At 43.1% G+C, this 19,129-nt stretch overlaps 1 protein-coding gene across 2 annotated transcripts in view; it reads left to right on the plus strand.

Moving 5' to 3' along the window:
- KLHL1 (kelch like family member 1) overlaps positions 1 to 19,129 on the plus strand; it is a 415,060-nt gene that overhangs the window by 359,932 nt on the left and 35,999 nt on the right. The window lies entirely within an intron of this gene.

Consider the following 19,129-nt stretch of genomic DNA (forward strand, 5'->3'; position numbering starts at 1 on the left):
AAACCTAAACTGGGATGTGGAACAGCCCTGTAGGCAAACAGCAATTGCTGTAACACTAGATCCCAATTATTGGAATGTTCATGTACGAATTTACAGATCATGGCCCCCAAAGTTCCATTAAACCTTTCCACTAGGCCATTAGTTTGGTGATGGTACGGGGTGGCCACCAAGTGATGCACCCCATGAGTTTCCCACAGGTCTTTCATGGTCCCTGATAGGAAATTTGCTCCCGAGTCTGTAAGAAGTTCAGAGGGCCAACCCACCCTGGTAAAAATGTCAGTTAAGGCCTGGCACACAGTTGTAGCCCTGGTGTTGCCTAGAGCTACTGCTTCCGGCCATCTGGTAGCAAAGTCCACAAAAGTCAGTATGCACTGCTTTCCTCTGGGAGTCTTCTTTGGGAAAGGACCCATAATATCCACAGCTACTCGCTGAAATGGGACCTCAATTATGGGAAGTGGTTGGAGAGGGGCCTTGACCTGGTCTTGGGGTTTTCCTACCGTTTGGCATACCTTACAAGACCGGACGTAAGTGGCTACCGCCTTGCCCATCCCCTCCCAGTCAAAGGACCTTCCCAACCTGTCTTTGCTTCGCTTCACCCCAGAATGGCCACTAGGGTGATCATGGGATAAGCTTAAGAGCTTTTCCCGGTACTTGGTCGGGAATAGCAACCGTTTTCGAGGATGCCAGCCCTCCTGGTGTCCACCAGAAAGAAATTCCTTGTATAGCAGTCCTTGGTCCACAACGAACCGGGATCGGTTAGTAGAGCTGAGAGGCGGTGGGTTGCTGCGTGCCGCCGCCCATGCTTCCTTGAGGCTGTCATCGGCTTCCTGCTCTGTCTGGAACTGTTCTCTTGAGGCGGGAGACCCCAGTTCCTCTGGAAGCGATGTAGGTGATGAGGTTGTTTCCGTTGACTGTGAACCGCTCCCCGCTGGTGCACAAGGTGTCATTTCAGGCTCCGGCTGAGCCTCTTGGGTAGGGTTGTCTGCTGGTTTTTGCAGTTCAGGCCCGTTGTCGCCCTATAGCGGTGAAGTTGTAATTGCTGGCGCCGGTGCTGGCGCTGGTTGCTCTTCCTGTTCCGGTTCTGGGACTGGATGTACTATGGCTGCTGTAGGTGTTGGCCTGGGATCCGGTTCCACCACCTCTGTCTGGGTCTCTGGTAACACAGACGGGGTCCCGGTGGATGGCTCAGGAACAGGGATGGGTCCGGCAGCTCGTCTGGCTTGGCTGCGTGTAACCACTCCCTCTGTTTTTTGCTGTTCAACGTGTCGGGCCAAGTCGTTCCCCAGTAGCATGGGAATCGCATGGTTGTCATAGACAGCAAAAGTCCACTTCCCTGACCAGCCCTTGTACTGGACAGGTAAATGCGCTGAAGGTAATGTTACAGGTTTTGACATGAAGGGTCGAATTGTCACTTTGGTTTTCTGGTTGATGAATTTGGGGTCCACGAAGGTTCGGTGGATAGCTGACACATGCGCTGCAGTGTCTCTCCATGCGATGATCTCCTTTTCGTCCACTCTCAAAGTTTCCCTATGTTCTAAGGGTATTTGAGATACATCTATGTCCGGCTTTCCTCGGTGTGAAGGTGCAAGGAGTTGCACTCGGTTTAGGTTCTTTGGGCATTTGGCTTTGATATGCCCCAATTCATTGCACTGAAAACATCGCCCACTTGATGGGTCACCGGTTTGTGTTGGTCTACTGGAGACTGGTGAGGTAGAGTGTGACTGTCCTTGGGTTGTAGGTGTGGGCTTGATTGGCCCTCGATGGTAGGGTTTAGTCTCGGTGGGTACCTTGTGGGATTCGCTCCCCTTGGCAGTAGCTTTCGTGTTGTCTACCGATGCCATCCATCTGGCTCCAATCTCCCCTGCCTCAGTGAGAGATTTTGGTTTACCATCTTGGATGTAGCGTCTAATGTTCTCCGGAACACCATCTAGGAACTGTTCCATCAATATCAGGAGGTGTAAGTCGTCTATGTCCTTAACCTTGGATCCTGTTATCCAGGACAAATAGTGTTTTTCAAGGTAAGCAGCGTGCTGTGGAAATGACATCTGTGGTGTCCATTTCTGGTCTCTGAACCGCTGACGGGCATGATCGGGGTGATGCCCATTCTGAGTCTGGCCTTGGTTAGGAATAGTTGAAAGTCGTTCATTTGGCCCCTAGGCATTTCAGCTGCCACCAGGGCTAATTGTCCACAGAGCTGTGGCCTCAGCTCTACCATGTATTCTGATTCATGAAGTTTGTATCCAATACAGGCCCTTTCAAAGTTTTCTAAGAAGGCCTCAACATCTTCACCTGCCCTGTAGGCGGGAAATTTTCTCCGAGAAGGTTGATCAGTAGGTTGAAGAGGGGTTGGATTGGTTGGATCCTGCTGCTTAGTCTTTGCTAATTCCAGGGCCTGTGCCTGGATTTGTAGCTCTAACTCTTTGGTTTTGTGTTCTGCCTCTAGTTTTTCCATTTCTCTCTTGTGATCAGCCTCTTTGGCTTTTTCTTTCATTTCAATCTCCTTGAGTTTTAATTGTAATTCCATGTCTTGTAATTGCAGTTCTTTTTGTCTTGTTTCCAGTTTAGATGCGGCCTTGGCACTCATTGTGTCTGTGTACTGGTGCTGGCCACACCCCTCTGCAGTCAGGGTATGTGCTGTTTTGCTTGCTTCAGTTGCTTGGGTTACCGTTTCTAACCCTGCCTATCCTGACTAAACAAAGAGAAATCGATCCTTTGTATAGCAAATTGTGGTTTGTGTAATGTTACTGTTTTGTACTGAGAAAGAGGGAAAGATTAAAAAAAAATTTCTCTGTCTCCCTCTGCCCTGAGTTGCTGTACTCAGCAGCCCAGCTGAAAGGCTGCTGCTAATATTACCCCTGAGAAAAATCTGGTCTATTTCCTCAGGGATCTGTTCTCCTGCCTCGTGATCCTTTCAAAAGACACAGGTAGAAAAAAACCTGGCTGGAGGGTTATCTCCCCCCCCCCTAAACCTGGTTTTCCCGCTGGATGGGAATGTACTTTGACGAACACTTCCCCCCCCAAACCTGTTTTTCCCGCTGGATGGGAATGTACTTTGACGAGCACTTCCCCCCCCCAAACCTGTTTTTCCCGCTGGATGGGAATGTACTTTGACGAGCACTTCCCCCCACCTTAGGAATCCTGAGTGATACCTGATATCACAAAGGAAGGACACACCTCTAGGGATGAGTTTTTCTCAGTGTCCTAGCAGAGAAAAAAAACTCCTTCTAACCCTGAAAACTGCTTCAAAACTGCCTTTTGGTAGAAAAAAAACCCGTGCTTCTATCAATGGGTTCGAAACACCGCTGCTCACCATGTCAGAGTCTGCACCCTCACTTGAAACTGGGGGGTTTCAAAGTGAGGACCCGCATGTCTTCCCCCACCCCAAAATCCTAGGGTAGGTCCCCTTTGCTGCCACCACCGCGGTCAATACGTGGGCCGGGACACCCCTGTTTCCCCCCTGTCTCCCTTCAAAGACACTCCCTGGGAACACAGATCAACTCACAGAGGAGGAACCTTCCCCCTCCCCTCTCTTCCCTCTCTCCAGCCTGCTCCGGAGAGAGAGATACCTTGATTCAAACTCCTTGAATCTCCCACACACAGGGAAGCAGCCCACTTCCCCCCTCCCTCTCTGCTAGCCACTCTGTGAATCACCGAGAGAGAGCGTCTTAGCCCCTTCCGCTATCCACAGTGGAAGGAATTTAATCAAATCTTTATAGAAAGAATTTATTAAAAGAAAACAAGGAAATACAGAATCTCTATGAGTCCAAGCTGGACACTCATAGGGTATAACCTTGCTAAGTTCTGGAGAGAATCCCCTCTCCTTCTCAGTACAACCAGTACAAGCAGAATTAAGAATAATCAATAACAAACACACAGAATTGCAAGCATAGGATTATTAGGTGAGGACACCAAGTATCTTTTTAATACTCACTATCTTGACTAGAAGAAATTAGTTCAGAAAGGTAGAAACTTGTAGACTTGATTAAAACATCTGGACTCTTGTAACTCCAGACGGCTAAGAACAATACACACACACCCAGAGGGAAAAAGTTCCCTCCTAGGAATTTCAAATTCTCTTCCCTGATTGGTCCTCAGGTCAGGTGCCCACCAGGTACTATGCTTTAACCCTTTACTAACTATTCATGACACTCCCACCAACACCATCTGCACAGCCATAGATTAAGCTCCAGCATACGTGTCCCCCTGCCTGCAGCCTTACCCTCAACTGAGATGATGGACAACAACAAAACCTGTGTCCATGACTCCTTTACCCTCAGTTCCAGAGCTCTATAGTCACAATGGCTTTGCTCAGGCAGTATCATTAGTACCCACATGGATGAGCGGCATAGGGTAGTTCTCAGAGAGACAGATGAGCCTAAGCAACCTTTGTGTCTCAGACATGGGCTCCAAGTAAGCAGCACACCTACCAGGACATCGTGTCAGATCAGCAGATGGATGCTTTTATCCCTCTCAGAAGGAAGACCCTGACCACCAGCTCTTTATGACTCCTTTTGGGTGTGGTGGTTGTGAGCCCCTCAGCCTTGAGGGCAGGTGGATCCTCCTCCTCAACTATTGGGTTATGCTCCTCATCTTATGTTGCCAGTAGAGTGTACTGATTCTGGAGCATGATGGATGGGGTGACCTGGGAGGGAATGGTGAACTGTTTACTGCCACAGGTGGCCAGCAGCCAGTATTCTCCCCATAGAGCAGCCAGTTCTTCTTCCTCCCGTGGTGTTGCTGTGGTCATCTGTAGTTGACAAGCATCCTCCATCCCAGATGTTTCCATATGCATCCTGTCAGTTAAGTCCTGGAACTCTCAGATGATATGCAAAAGAGACACCTCCTGCAGATCTCTTACCTGCTTCTTGAGGGACTCCACCAACAGACATCTTTCACACCAGGTGACTGACTTTTGTCAGAGGGGACATGTAGGTTGCATTCCCACCAAGTCAAGATCAGAACTTGGTTAGAAGCCACCATAGTCAAGATGCCTGTCTGGCAGGGGCCCCTCTGATGGAGGCAGAGGAAGAACTAGCAGTGGTGTGGTGACATGCTGTTTTCCTCCCATTGTGGGTTTTTCCATGTAGAATACCTGGAAATAAAGAGAAAAAAATGAAAAACAAAAACCCCTTCCTGTCTCTCCCAGCAATAAGCTATGCATCTAGAACCAGGATCTGCAAGAGGAGTTGCTCTCTCATCACCAATAGGGCCCATGCGGAATTGGCACTGAGAAGTACTCAGAGTCTAAGCTCTGCAGGAACTATTGCCCTAAAGGGCATGACCAACAGCCCTCCATGATTTTCTGATTGACTGGCACTCTTCATATAAACCAGGGGGGCATTTCTAGGAGTTGTCTGACTGGCAATGCAGAGCTCTGGCATGTTTTTGTGTGGTGTATCCTCTCTCTTCAACTCGCCTGGATCCCAGGCTCCCTACCTTGGCCCAAATCCCAACCCTGATCTTGGTTTACTGGCTTCAGCTTAGGACCATTGCTGACCCCTGTGCAAGAACCCGGCCCAGCCTGACACTGATTCTTACCGCATCCTCTCAGTTTGTTAACAGACTCTGCAGCTTTGACCTGGGCGGGCCCTACACAAATCTTTTCTTCAGCCCATTTATTGAGCAGCTCACCCCATGCCCACAAGTGTCCATGACCCAGCCCTCAGATTGTCTTCATCTCACCAGCCACATGTCCTGGTAACCTGGACACACACAGTCCCCAATGAACTAGTCTCTGGTGTCTTGAGAGCCCATTTCAGGAAACTTCAGTCAACTGTGATGTTTCGGGAATCACCTGGTCTGGTAAGAGGTTCTGTCTCTTCCTGCCCTGTAACCTTGGAAGCCTTTATGTTTTGTAGCTTTGGTTCAGAGCCATGACACCAGTAGCCTACCCTTAAGCACAAGGTCTGACACTGCCTTCCACCAGCCTTGTTACTTCTTGTAGAGTGAAACCAGCACCCCTGGAATCTCAAGTCTCCCCAAATCCATCCTTCCCCTCTGGTTCGTCTCCCCAGAAGGTGTGCAATGAGCCCTCTGGTTATCAGCTCACTTTGCCACCCACAGTCCACACAGTCTGCACAACAGACACCTGCTTGGTTGAAGAAAAAAAAAACTCCCAAAAGTTTATTTAATAGAAAAACCACAGACTCGAAGGTGAAATAGTAAAGGAAGCAAACATTACACAGAAAACAAACAAAGACACAACCTCAGGCTTTACACTTCCAAATTAGATAAACTCCCTTTTCTAAGACAAGTTACCTGTTGCATCTGAACAGTTTCCCAGTATACCCCTGGCCATGGATGGGACTCAGTGTTTCACAGACATACCCGCCAACTGTCTATCTCTGAGTTTCTGGATGCCTTTCACTTCACTTCCATTTTAAATGTTGGGTTTTTTTCCCCAGGATTTTTTTCCCCCAAGTCACCATTGGTTTTCAAAGTGGGGAAATCCCCCGTTATAAATATCTTTCAGTTAACATTTTTGGTCCATTGCTGCCTTTCTCTGGCATCTGGTTTTGTGTAAATGCCTGGTGTGGGAGGTTCACCTCCTTGCTGTGATTGTGTTTGAAATTGTACGGGTTACGAGCATAATTTTCTATATTAATAGATTCATAACCATAGTGTTTATGCATATCTCAGAGTGACCAACAAGTTCAGAACATTACAAGCTTTCATAAAAGACTTTACTCAACTTATTCTATACACAACATTATATACAATAAATTGATTAAATTGTTTATTCTTTGGGGTTCAGATCCTGTGCTCTTTTCTTGGGGTGTCCTGGATCTTGATTGTCACACCAGGTGCTGGAGAAATCCATTTATAGCCAGTAAATATCAACTCTCCCTTCCACCAGTTCTCGCTCAACTGCTAGCACTTGAACAAACATTCCATGGTAGCTTCTACTAACCAAATGGGCCTTTTCAGAGTCTTCAGATGTTAAATCACTGGCTCATGTCCAACCACAAGTTTTACTTTCCACAACCCTAAACATAAAATATCATTAACTCACCTCATTACCACATCAGACACCATATATTAACATCCTTGGATCTGACAAAGTATCCAGTACCTCTTATGAGCTGTTGAGTAGTGTAAATCAAATAACTGTCTTATTTATGTTTTATTATTCCTCTAGTATGAAAATATTACATATGGGGAAAATATGGCACAATTCTTTCATATTAGTGCTCCTCCCTCCCCCTTAGTGCGCAGATGCCTCAAAGAGATGACAGTATACCACACTATTCCTGGGTGCATCCCAGTATGCATCTGTGATACTCTGTGCCCAAAGTAACACTCTGTACCCCATATTCACCGTAGTGATATGATTGTGATGTAATTATGCTGCATCTTCTTCAAGATATATCATGTGAGGTGTCATTGGAAAAGTAATAATTTGTTGAATATGATTATCCTACTTGTATGCATGTATAATTTTTGTATCTGGAGTTATGAATATTGGCCATGCAGCTACATTTCCAATGTATTTGTTCCTGGGTAACACCCACAAATTAGTTTACATCCAGACTAGCCAGCACATTGTAAAGGGCTATAATGGCCCATCAGTGAAAACAGTGGGCCACGGGTAAAGCTTAGCATCACCTGACAAACTTTTCTGTAGATGCTTCAGCCAAATTATGGGTAATGCCTGCCATGACTCAGAGACTCATAGAATCTCAGGGTGAGAAGGGACCTCAGGAGGTCATCTAGTCCACCCCAACTAAATCATCCCAGCCAGTGCTTTGTCAAGCCTGACCTTAAAAACCTCTAAGGAAGGAGATTCCTTCCTTCATCAAAGCATGTGAGGGCATGTGACTAACTCATGTGATATTGGAGTCCATTTTGGTGCCTGCACGTTTCCACAAACGGTGCTGGGGGCTTTGTTTGGGACAATGAAGTTCCCTCCACATGGAAGAAGCTATAAAAGGGGGAAGTGACATCATCACTTGGCCTCATTCTTCCTACAACCTGAAAACACCTGAGGAACAAAGACTGAACTGCAGAAGGGGGTCCCAGGTGGGGCAGACGAATTTCTGCCTGTATATGGCAAAGCTGTAACCGGCTTGTACTAGCTGACAATGCTTGATTCAAGTCCTATCTAGTTTATAAATCTTAGATTTCAGTTTTGTTTTATTTCTTTGGTAATCTGCTTTGATCTGTACACTCACTACTTATAATCACTTTAAATCTATCTTTCTGTAGGTAATACATTTGTCTTTTTTTTGTTTTTTGGGGTTTTTTTGACCTAAAAAAGTGTGTTTTGCTAGAAGTGCTTGGAGAATCTGCTGAGGAGCAAAAATTGGTGCATTGTCCTCTCCACTTTGAGGGAGGGACGGACTGAGTAATAAACTTATACTGATCAGGCTTTTGACCAGGGCAAGACGGTACAGCTCTGGGGTCCTAAGCTGGGGAGCTGAGGGTGGGGTGAGCCAGTTGGAATCTCTCTCTTGTTAGTTCATGAGTGGCCAAGGAGAAGCCTTCATGTAACTGTAGCTGGGTGTGTCATTCCCTGTGTAAAGGTTTGTGTGAGTGCAGGACCGGGAGTGCAGAACAGTGCGAGAGGGAGTCCATGCTAGTAAATCAGATTGGTATGTCAGCAGTACCCCAGTTCCAGATTGCACCCCAGGGCAGTCCATCACAGCATCAATAGGACCTCAGGTATGCACTACATGGGAATTATTCCTCAGTTCATCTCAGCGATTCATGCCCCTTTTGGATGTGGGTAAATTTTTTCTCTACCTAGTATATGTGAAGAACTTCTGGATCCTACAGTCAGCCTCAGTACATTACACAGGAATGCTTATTACCTTAGATGCACTAGTGTGTATGGACCACTCCAAAAATATTTCTGATGCTACATTACTGCAGGAATCATGTAGTGGGCATGAAATAGTGTATAACTGGTTTCAGAAAGTAACTCTGGCAATTGATTTTCTAACATATCTGTTCAAGGCCTTGTTTACAAACAGATAAAATGAGAAATTCCTTAGTATTTTGTAACCAGATAGCGTCAAGTAAGGCAGCTAACATATCCTAATCCCAAGAAACTGCCCTGAAATCAGGAGCACCAAGAAGAAAAATAAAATTTGTATGGAGTTTAACACCTTTGCTCTTTGAGCAGAAGTTATTCAGTGTGCTGGTAGGAATGGTATTCTGACATTTCACTACAAACTATTTACAACTAAATTGAGTTCTGTATATTAAAACAAATTAACCAAAAATTTCAAGAGACTAGACTATTGTCAATTTTCTTTGAAAATATTTTGCTTTGTGTGCTGTGTGAGGGTCTGTTAAATTGTAAAAGGTGTGCCAGAAGGTATGGTAGAATTGGAGACCTTCTAGTACCAGTGACATCTTGTTCTGATACAAATATGTCATCTAAGTTCTGAGAACAAACCAAAAGGATTGGGAATGCTTGCGTGTGAAATGTTTTTTCTATAGCAGTTACAGTCAGGATTAGCAGAAAGCTTTTCCCACTTTTAGTTACTATAAAATTATTATTATTATTAATCTATTTGGTTTCATAGGTATTCACAGCTCCTTACTGACAAGAAAGAAAACAAGCTCTCTGCCCCTAGAAGTTTACAATCTAAGGGCCTGATTTTAAAAACACTTTTACGCACATGTGCAACTTTACTCAAGTCCATGTTTGCAGAACTGGGTCCAAGCAGTTAATTTCAGTGAGAATGGATGGCACTCAGTACGTCTCAGAAGATGCTTAGCACCTTGCAGAACTGGTCTTTTAATTTGGGGGAGGGGAGAAAGAAAAAGCCAGACCATGGGGGCTGAAGAGGAAATGGGGATCTATAGTTAGGACAAGGAGGAAAGGAAAATTGCTCTTGGGAGAGTATTATTTTTCAATTTTTATTTGCTTTTGCTTTTAAGAGAAGACACAAGAATGGGCTCAGATGGCACTAGAGCAGTGATTATTGCTAGAAGACTTTTTTGTCCGTTTTAATTTTGCATTTTAATAACTTGCTCCATAATTTGATGAAGGTAATTGATCAACACATTTTATTCATATTCATGACCTGCAGTACAGTATATTTGCAGGCCATGCACAAATGACTGTATTCCTTATTAATGACACTTCGGTATCTGCAGTCAGTTGCTGCTGATACATAGAACAGATGTGTTTTCTTAAACAAATGTCATTGTTAAGGTCCTGCACTACTCTCTACCACAGATATAGTTTTGCTCTGGAAGCTGTATAATTAGAACCTAAAGAATACAATCTCAGTTAAAATCAGATTAAGTTTATCTACCTGTAATGTCCATGCTGCACTCTAGTCATGAGTATATTCTGTGCAAAAACTAAATTTAATGCAACACTATATCTGAGATGCTGATCTTGCCAAATTCAAGAGGCCTGGTGCTGACAATTCACTGCTTTTAAACTGATGTATATTCATTGACTTTAATGAACATCAGACCCATGTTCTGATTGGCTGGTTGGGTGCTTTTGATTGATATGTCCGGGCACCATCTCTCAGCATTTCACAGGAAAGAATCTCTATACTCCTTATATTGAATGGGTGGGGAAAAGAGAATAGAAGCAGGCTGATAGTAAAAAGAGGGAAGAAAAGAAGGGATGGAGCTTGCAGAATGATTTGGAGAGAGACCAGCAACATTTAATGGCCCTCTAAGCAAGGGGCGGCTCCAGGCCCCAGCACGCCAAGCACGTGCTTGGGGCGGCATGCCGCGGGGGGCGCTCTGCCGGTCGCCGGGAGGGTGGCAGGCGGCTCTGGTGGACCTCCTGCAGGCGTTCCTGTGGAGGGTCCGCTGGTCCCGCGGTTTCGGTGGAGCATCCGCAGGCACGCCTGCGGGAGATCCACCGGAGCCGCGGGACCAGCGGACCCTCCGCAGGCACGTCTGCGGGAGGTCCACCAAACTGCTGGACTGGCGATCGGCAGAGCGCCCCCCGCGGTGTGCCGCCGTGGTTGGGGCGGCGAAATGGCTAGAGCCGCCCCTGCTCTAAGCACTTTCAACCCACTTTCTCTTGTGACAATTAAACTGGTATCTGTTCAGTATTCCCAGTGTAATATTTTACATTAGAAAGAAAGTGTGGCTGATGGAAAACAAACGCTGCTGAAAGAGTGGAAAAGAGGAGGGGAAAGTGGTCCAACTAGCCCAGGGAACCTTTAAAATGTAACCATTTAATAGAAAGGTGTCCAACCTTTTCAACCGGAGGGCTGCACAAGACAGGAGTCTAAAGACAAGAGTCCACAATCTATACTTTGGGGCAGTCTGTTCTGTTCAGGTGTCTGAAAGGGAAGTACAAAACACTTGCAATTCCCTTGTTGGGCATTTCCCCAGGACGAAGGAGTCCCCAGCAGGTGTAGAATCAGCATTACCAGCTTTGTTCCTGAAGTCCCTAGAGGTGGGGTCATGTCATGGAGGAAAGAGAGTAGGTAAAACTGCTGTGCTCTGACTATCCCCAGCTGGTATATGGTCCTTTGCATATATAGTCATTGGCAGACTCTGCCTTTAATGATTATGCCAGTATGTTTTAGGAATTGCTGTGTTTGTTTTTTAAGCAGTACACAATGTAGCATCTCCACATTATTTGCAATACTTGCAGAAGAAAATATATTGAGTTGTCTGGGTAGCTGAAAGAATTAGGGAAAGCTACATTTCTGAAATAATAATAATAAAAATTAATAGTCTGAGCCCTAAATACAGAAGAGTCTACATCCCCCCATATCTGGCTATAGGTACCCTAATAACATCAACCATTTTAAATGTTCTTAACTGTTAGCAGTCCTCTCAGTATGAAATAAGCGGCTTCCCAATTTAATGTATTCAAATCCCCCTCCTCCTTCAGATCACATCTGAAAACTCAGCTAAGCTCAAGGCCTACCTGTGATAAAATCCTCATGCCACCCTTGATTTGACTGTGCTATTGCTATTTATGTCTTAAGGATGGAGGCTCTTTGAGGTTGGGCATTTTGTTTCATCTGGGGTGGGATTAGTGTAGTATTTTTAGCTAGAGTGCTGTTTGCAATTCTAGAGCTATATAAATTATTGTTTAATATTAATTAATAGTGTAACTCATTACATAGCAAAGAGGGAACAAAAGCCTTTTATTTAAATTGTATTGTAGATGTAACAGCCTGCAAGGTTCATTGATTAGATTTTACAAAAAGTTCCATCAGGTCAATTTACAAAACTATTTATCTGTGATTGAGGATGTGCATTTTATTCATGTATCAGAGAGGTAGCCATGTTAGTCTGGATCTGTAAAAGCAGCAAAATGTCCTGTGGCACCTTATAGACTAACAGACATTTTGAAGCATGAGCTTTCGTGGGTGAATACCCACTTCATCAGATGTATTCACCCATGAAAGCTCATGCTCATGCTCCAAAACGTCTGTTAGCCTATAAGGTGCCACAGGACTCTTTGCATTTTATTCATGGCTCTTAAGGAAAATTGTTGGTTATTTAAGGGAATAAGGAAACCCATTTCTCTATTAGAGTAGGTCTGCTCCCTTAATAGCAAAAATATACATTCATCCTATTCAACAGCAAACGCTGCAGCCTCTTTGTAGTAACGTCTTCAGGAGCCAAGTATGTTGAATGAGGTATAATATCTCCAGTATAATTCTAAAGTTGTTTAATCCAGCTAGTAAATGTTTCATGTTGTAACTGAGAAATGTAGTTTCAACTAATATTCATTTACCTTTAGCTACACATTTTAGAACTGTACCATCATTGCCAGAGTATGAAGAGAAGATTCTGTACCCCCTTGGCGGTGCCATTGTTTCAGTTAATTCTTTTGTTTTCATGATCTTCACATGTATTTCAATTACTTATGGACCCTTCTTAGACCAATATATTTACATTTACTAACAGGGAATTTCTTAGGCTGTTTCAACTTTATGAAAATTCCTTACCTTAGTAGTAATAATTCATACTTACATTGCCATATGTTTGGAAGAAGCTCTTTCTTGATTCTGTGGGCATCTTGTTGAGGTGTGCTGAATAAATCCAGAAGAGTTTGCTTCTGCACAATGGGGATCTGATATTTTTCAAAATATACTATAAAGCAATCTTTAATATCTCAGAGTAGCTTAGAATCAAATCAGACTGATATGTCCACTCAATTATCTCCATAAAATTCTGTATCTAACTGATTATTTAAAGAAGAAATTCACAGTCCTGCTAAACTGGAAATAGTAAGTTGTCTTGCATCTCTAACCTGGTGGTGATATTTGTTAGTTTAACAATGTGGGGTAGTCCTTTTTGTTTATAGCCTGCTCTTCAATCACTGGAAGGGTTCAAGAAGCATGGTTGGTCCAAACAAATCTGAGACAACTTGAGTAAAAAGGCAGTGTTCAATGTGGGCTAGCTCCACAAAGGGATTTAGGTGCCTTATTGTGATTTTCAGTGCCTAAATCCAAAATTTAGATCCTCAAAACCTCCACTCTGGTGTTGGCTAACCCTACAGGTGCCTAAAGTCCCTAGGGCCCAGATTTGCATAAAAGGATGTAGGCACAAAACTGTTATTTTCAGCAACTAAATCCAACATTTAAGCACCACTGAGATCCTCAAAACTACTGCTCAGCTGCTGCCTAACATCCCTGGCATCTACATTTCTGCTGTTAAAGTCCCCTAGACACCTAAGATTCTGCAGCTCGGCATGTGCACTTATTCCTCTGTCCTAATACTTGGTGCCTATCTCATGACTAAACCAGTAGAGCACGACTTGCACTTGAGTCTCCCACATCTCAGGTACATGTCCTAACTATTGAACTATAGAGTTGTTCTTGTAGATGCTGTTGCTCAGTTACTATAAAGCTGTTCATACAAAGTGGAACAGTTTCAACAGAAGATATTGCAGAAGACCCATCTCACACTACCCCATATTCTAGTGGTTAGGGCACTGTAGTCAAAGGAAGTGTGGCTTAGTGAGCTGCAATTTGGCAAATGCATGCCAATTCATAAATTTTAGGGCCAGAAGGTACCATTATGATCATCTAATCTGACTTCCTGCATAACATAGACTATAGATTTTCACACAATAATTCTAAAAGATTTAAAGTCTACAAGTGTCTGAATCCACCACATCCCTTGGTAACCCGTTCCAGTGCTTAATTATCCTCAATATTGAAAAAATGAGCCTATTTCTAGTCTGAATTCATCAAGTTGCAGATTCTAGCCATTGGAACTTGTTATGCCTTTATCAACCAGGTTCAAGAGCCCTGTTGATCAGATTCTCCCCATGTAGGTACTTCTTGTCATGATTCAGAGCAACTGCACCTGTATTTCCCCTTAAATACAGAGTGCTTCAGCAAGGGCACCCCTCTCAGGCTTCTCATTCCCTGGATGTTATCTTTCTTGGGTGGATACACACATCTCACTCCCTCCTGGCCTGGGTATTTGCAAGCCAAAGAGTTCCCTCCCTTCCCTGTTTTATTCCCAGCAGTTTGCCTAAACAGATGGGCCTGCTTTCTCTTCGGAGACTGATATCTGTGTGTCTGCCCATAGTTATAAGTTATCACACAGTTCTTCCAATGCAAGCTGTCATGGCTCCTTCCCCACTCTGAACTTTAGGGTACAGATGTGGGGGACCTGCATGAGAAGCTCTAAGCTTAACTACCAGCTTAGATCTGGTCTTGCTGCCACCATCCAGATTTCTCAGTGTCTGGAACACCCTCTTTCCCCCCAAAACCTTCCCCTCCCTGGGTAGCCTTGAGAGACTTCATCAATTTCCTGGTGAACACAGATCCAAACCCCTTGGATCTTAAAACAAGGCGAAATTAACCATCCCCCGTCCTTTCTCCCACCAACTCCTGGTGGATCCAAATCCAACCCCCTTGGATCTAAAAACAAGGAAAAAATCAATCAGGTATTAAGAAAAAGGCTTTTAATTAAAGAAAAGAAAGGTAAAAGAAAACCCTCTGGGAGAGATTAGCATACCAGCTACTCTCACAGACAACAGATTCAAAACACAGAGGATGTTCCCCTGGGCAAAAACTTAATTACACAAAAAATACCCAATTTGATTCTTCCTCTAATTGCACAAGACAGGTTACAAAGAAATAAACATAAACCTATTTATTCCTTTCTAAAATTTACTACTCTGATAAGAGGCTGGTTCCTTGATCTTTTTCACTCGGCTGAAACTGAAACTAACTAAACAAAGGAAAACTTCCCTTCCCTTCCTTCCCTTCCTTTTGAAACATTTTGTTCCCCCATTGGTTCCTCTGGACAGGTGTCAGCTAGGCTAGGGGAACTTCTTAACCCTTTACAGGTAAAAGAGGCATTAACCCTTAACTGTCTGTTTATGACACAAGCCTATTTTATTCTCAGGTAAAAGCACTAGAAAGAAAACATACTAAAAATGATAAAAGAGCCTACACACCTACTAAGAAGTTTATCAGAGATTACCCCAATCCTAACATGGGATCTGCTCCCACAGCAGTCCTTCAGCACTCCACCCATGGGGTTTCTTGTGGTTACAAGTTAATCACAGCTTCAGCTCATAACACGTGCCCAGTCATATGGGCCTTCAGTAGGCCCAGTCCTTCCAACCCTTCTCAAAGGATTGGGGCCATATGTGGACCAGGGGTCCTTGTCTATTTGCTAGACAAGGAAGAAGGTTGGTAGCCTGTTGAAAACCAGGCTATTTATCCAAAATTTGATTTATCCTATTTATTTATTTATTTATTTATCCTTTCTTTGTCTGTTGGTCCCTGGAGAATCCAGTATGAACCTCTCAGGGGAGGTGGGAGAGGCTTCAACGGACTGATAACCAGAGAAATTACATTAGCATCCTTCACCTCCTAGAGGAGGTAAATACAAATCCACAATAAGAAATACATAATTGCATTTTAACATAATGTATCCAAAGTCATTAATTCTAACTCAATAAGGTTTAACTTAGTTCAGTAAATTTTATCTTAATTCCTTAATTCCTTTCCTTAATTCCATAAGGTTTGTCCAGGATATTGTCAGTCTGTCACACTTGTAGACTATGATCAAATCACCTCTTGGATACACATCCTGGGTAAGCTATGTGGATGTTAAATATTTCACTGTAAAGCAGGTTTTCCAGATTGTCAATAATTCTTGTTCTTTTCTGAATTTTTCTTATATGCTGCCAACAGCGTAGCAAGCTGTGCCAGCACTTATTAGGGTTCATACTGTTTTCATTGACAAATGCAGAAAAAAGTACCCTACAGTGTGCTAGTCCAATGTGACTGCAGGGTGTCTCTTGTATTAGACAGGTGTTGGCTACATGCTGCTACCCTGGATGCACAAATTTCTGGCCTAAAGGGCAGAATTTAGTCCTTTTTTCTTTTCATTTTAATCCAAGCAAAGATATGGCTTACTGTGTTCTTAGAAAGGTCTACAATTTATTTTCATGTTGATTGTTCCATTGCTTCTTCCATCTGCTTATTTATGCAAAACAGATTTATGTTAAGCACTCTTTCTTAATTTGAAAACCAAACCAAAGAAACCCATCAACCCCTTCTCCCCACACATTTGCAGGCAACATATGCAGTCCCTCGAATTGCCATGTATGGAAGTAATATAAAAGCAATACCTGATATCTCGTATGAGCACAGACAAATCAGTGATATGTGAAATGTTCTATTTATCAGATATGATCGACTCAGTTCACAAATTATACTAGTACTTGGTTTGTCATAGTGTCCTGATGATTTGGAGAAAGGCAAATAATCAGAATGCATAGGATTTTTTCCTGCAGTCAGAAGATAGCACTTGTTGAAGTGTTCCATGGAAATGCTAGCTGTTGCAGCTTTCTGATTTTATTCCAGTATGATTAAAAAACACATGGAAAAAAAGCATAACTAAAATATCTATGGGTTAGGAAAATATAAAAATCACTAGAAATGATGACTCATTTTTGCTGAAGGCTGTTGTATTTCCAGTTTCAAGATATATTACACAGCCCCAGTATTACATGTTTCTACTTTTCTCCCACTGACAGCCTAAAATGGAAAAAATAGCTGCCTAAATAAAGCATTGTGTAAATGTACTGGTCACACAATTCTGCCAGCCTTACTCATGTTGACTAATAACATACTCCATGAATAGTTCTATTGAACTCAAGTTATTTATACACACAGTAGCGCTATCCACTAATATCCATGGGAATATTTGTGGAGTAAATCACTACTCACTGTGAACAGGGTTGGCAGAATCTGTTGCTCAATTAGTATCACACCCATTCACCCCAGTAGGACACAAATCAGAATCAGTCTGAATTACTAAATCTTGGATTTTGTTTGTTACTAATGAGCTGGTCTGGAGATATAAATATATCTTTCAAAATGTTTAAACGAGTAATTTTTTGCAGTGTACACTTTCGTCACTGTACAACAATGGGTTGAAATTCTACACTCCATAGTTTTCTTTGTTCAATATTTTAAAATGCAATGGGCCAGAACTGGACTGGCTGTTTTGAGGAGGAATTACAAGGAGAATGAGGGCATTTGATGCTTTGCAAAGAGGGAGTTGTTTCAAATGTAAATGTAATGGGGTGACAGATGCGAATATAGAATTTTTTTATTGAGTTCATTTGATAGATGTTAATAATGCTCTGGAAAATGGAGTGGGCACTGAGGTATAAAAGTTCACAGATGGAACAAATTATTTAGGTTAGTCAAGTCCAAAGAAGACTGAGAAATGTCAGAACATCCTAACAAAGTGAGGTGAATGGGCAACACGATGCCAGATGAAGTTCTATGTTGATAATACAAAGTAAAGCATATTGGAGGGAAAATATGTATTACTCATTGTGACAGGGTGCTAAGCAGAAGACTGTCAATCCAGCTCCAGTTAAGGGAGGTGAATTGGAGCTGGGTAGATCACCTGGCTCTGATTAGGGAAGCTGGAACATCTGCTGTCTCATCAGGCTGGGGCTGGATAAGAGCCCCAGGGGAAGGAAGGAGCTGGAAAGACGGAAGCTGCAGTAGCAGAAAGGCAGAGAGGGGAAGCAGAGAGAGATAGCTTGCCCCCTTTCTCCTGTTGATGGACTGCAATAAGGGGACTACGTGTATGGTGGAAAGGTGGTGGGAGCATAGCCTGTAAATAAAAGCACCAGGTGAGCACTGCACCAAAAGGTCTGTATGTGACTTTCTCAGTCCAATGGGGGCAGGAGCCAGGAGGCCCTGCAGGGAACCCATTACTCATCCATTCTATAGGGGTCCAACTTAACTGTATCAATTCAGGAAAGGGACCTGGTCATCATTGTGGAGAACTCACTGAAAAATTCTGTTCATTAAACATCTGTAATACTATGTACAGTACTAGTGACTATTTCTCAAACAAGAATATTACAGAATTTGAAGAAGTTCAGAGAAGGACAACATATGAACAGTGATTGAAAAGAATTGGGATTGTTTATCTTAGAAAGGAGATGAGTAAAAAGGGACATGATAAAAGTATATACAATGAATGGTTAGTATATAACCATAAAAAGTATATAAAATAAAGAGAAAATTGACTAGGAACCACTGTTCTCTCTGGCTCACAGGAGTAGAGCAAGGAGACATTCAGTAAAATCAAAAGGGAAAAGTTTCAAAACAGACAAAAGCTACTTGTTTTTCACATAATGTGTAATTAGACTGTGGAATTTGTTGTCACGGGATGTTGTTGAGGCAAAGAATTTAGCAAGACTTAAAGATGGATCATATCTTTATCAAAAGAAATACATGGCATATCCAGAATTGTTATAGTAAGTGCTAACAAAAAGTTTGGAAGGGATAAACATCCCATCTTTGGTGTCCTAAAGCAATCTATTAAGGATTAGGATAATCTGCTCCCAATAAGATTTTATCCTAACTACTGTAAAGTGTTTTGCACCTGCTTCTGAAGCATCTGATGCTAGCCACCATCAGAATATTGGACTAGATAGGAAATGCCATACTGGATGGTCCATGTTCTTGTGTTATCTACATTAAGATTTAGGGACACTACTGCTGAGTCATGCTGGCATGTGGGCCAAGCCACGATGTAGAAATGGTACCAGAGTCTCTTTGGACCAGATGAAATTGGGGAGCTAGGATAGAGGAAATCCCAGAGGAAAACTCTAGGAACAAGCAATACTGGTGAGGAAACTTAGGCTGAAGTTTGCTGTGTTATTGCTTTTGAGTTA

This window comes from Mauremys mutica, chromosome 1 (genome assembly GCF_020497125.1).
Source record: "Mauremys mutica isolate MM-2020 ecotype Southern chromosome 1, ASM2049712v1, whole genome shotgun sequence".
NCBI classification, from domain to species: domain Eukaryota; kingdom Metazoa; phylum Chordata; order Testudines; family Geoemydidae; genus Mauremys; species Mauremys mutica.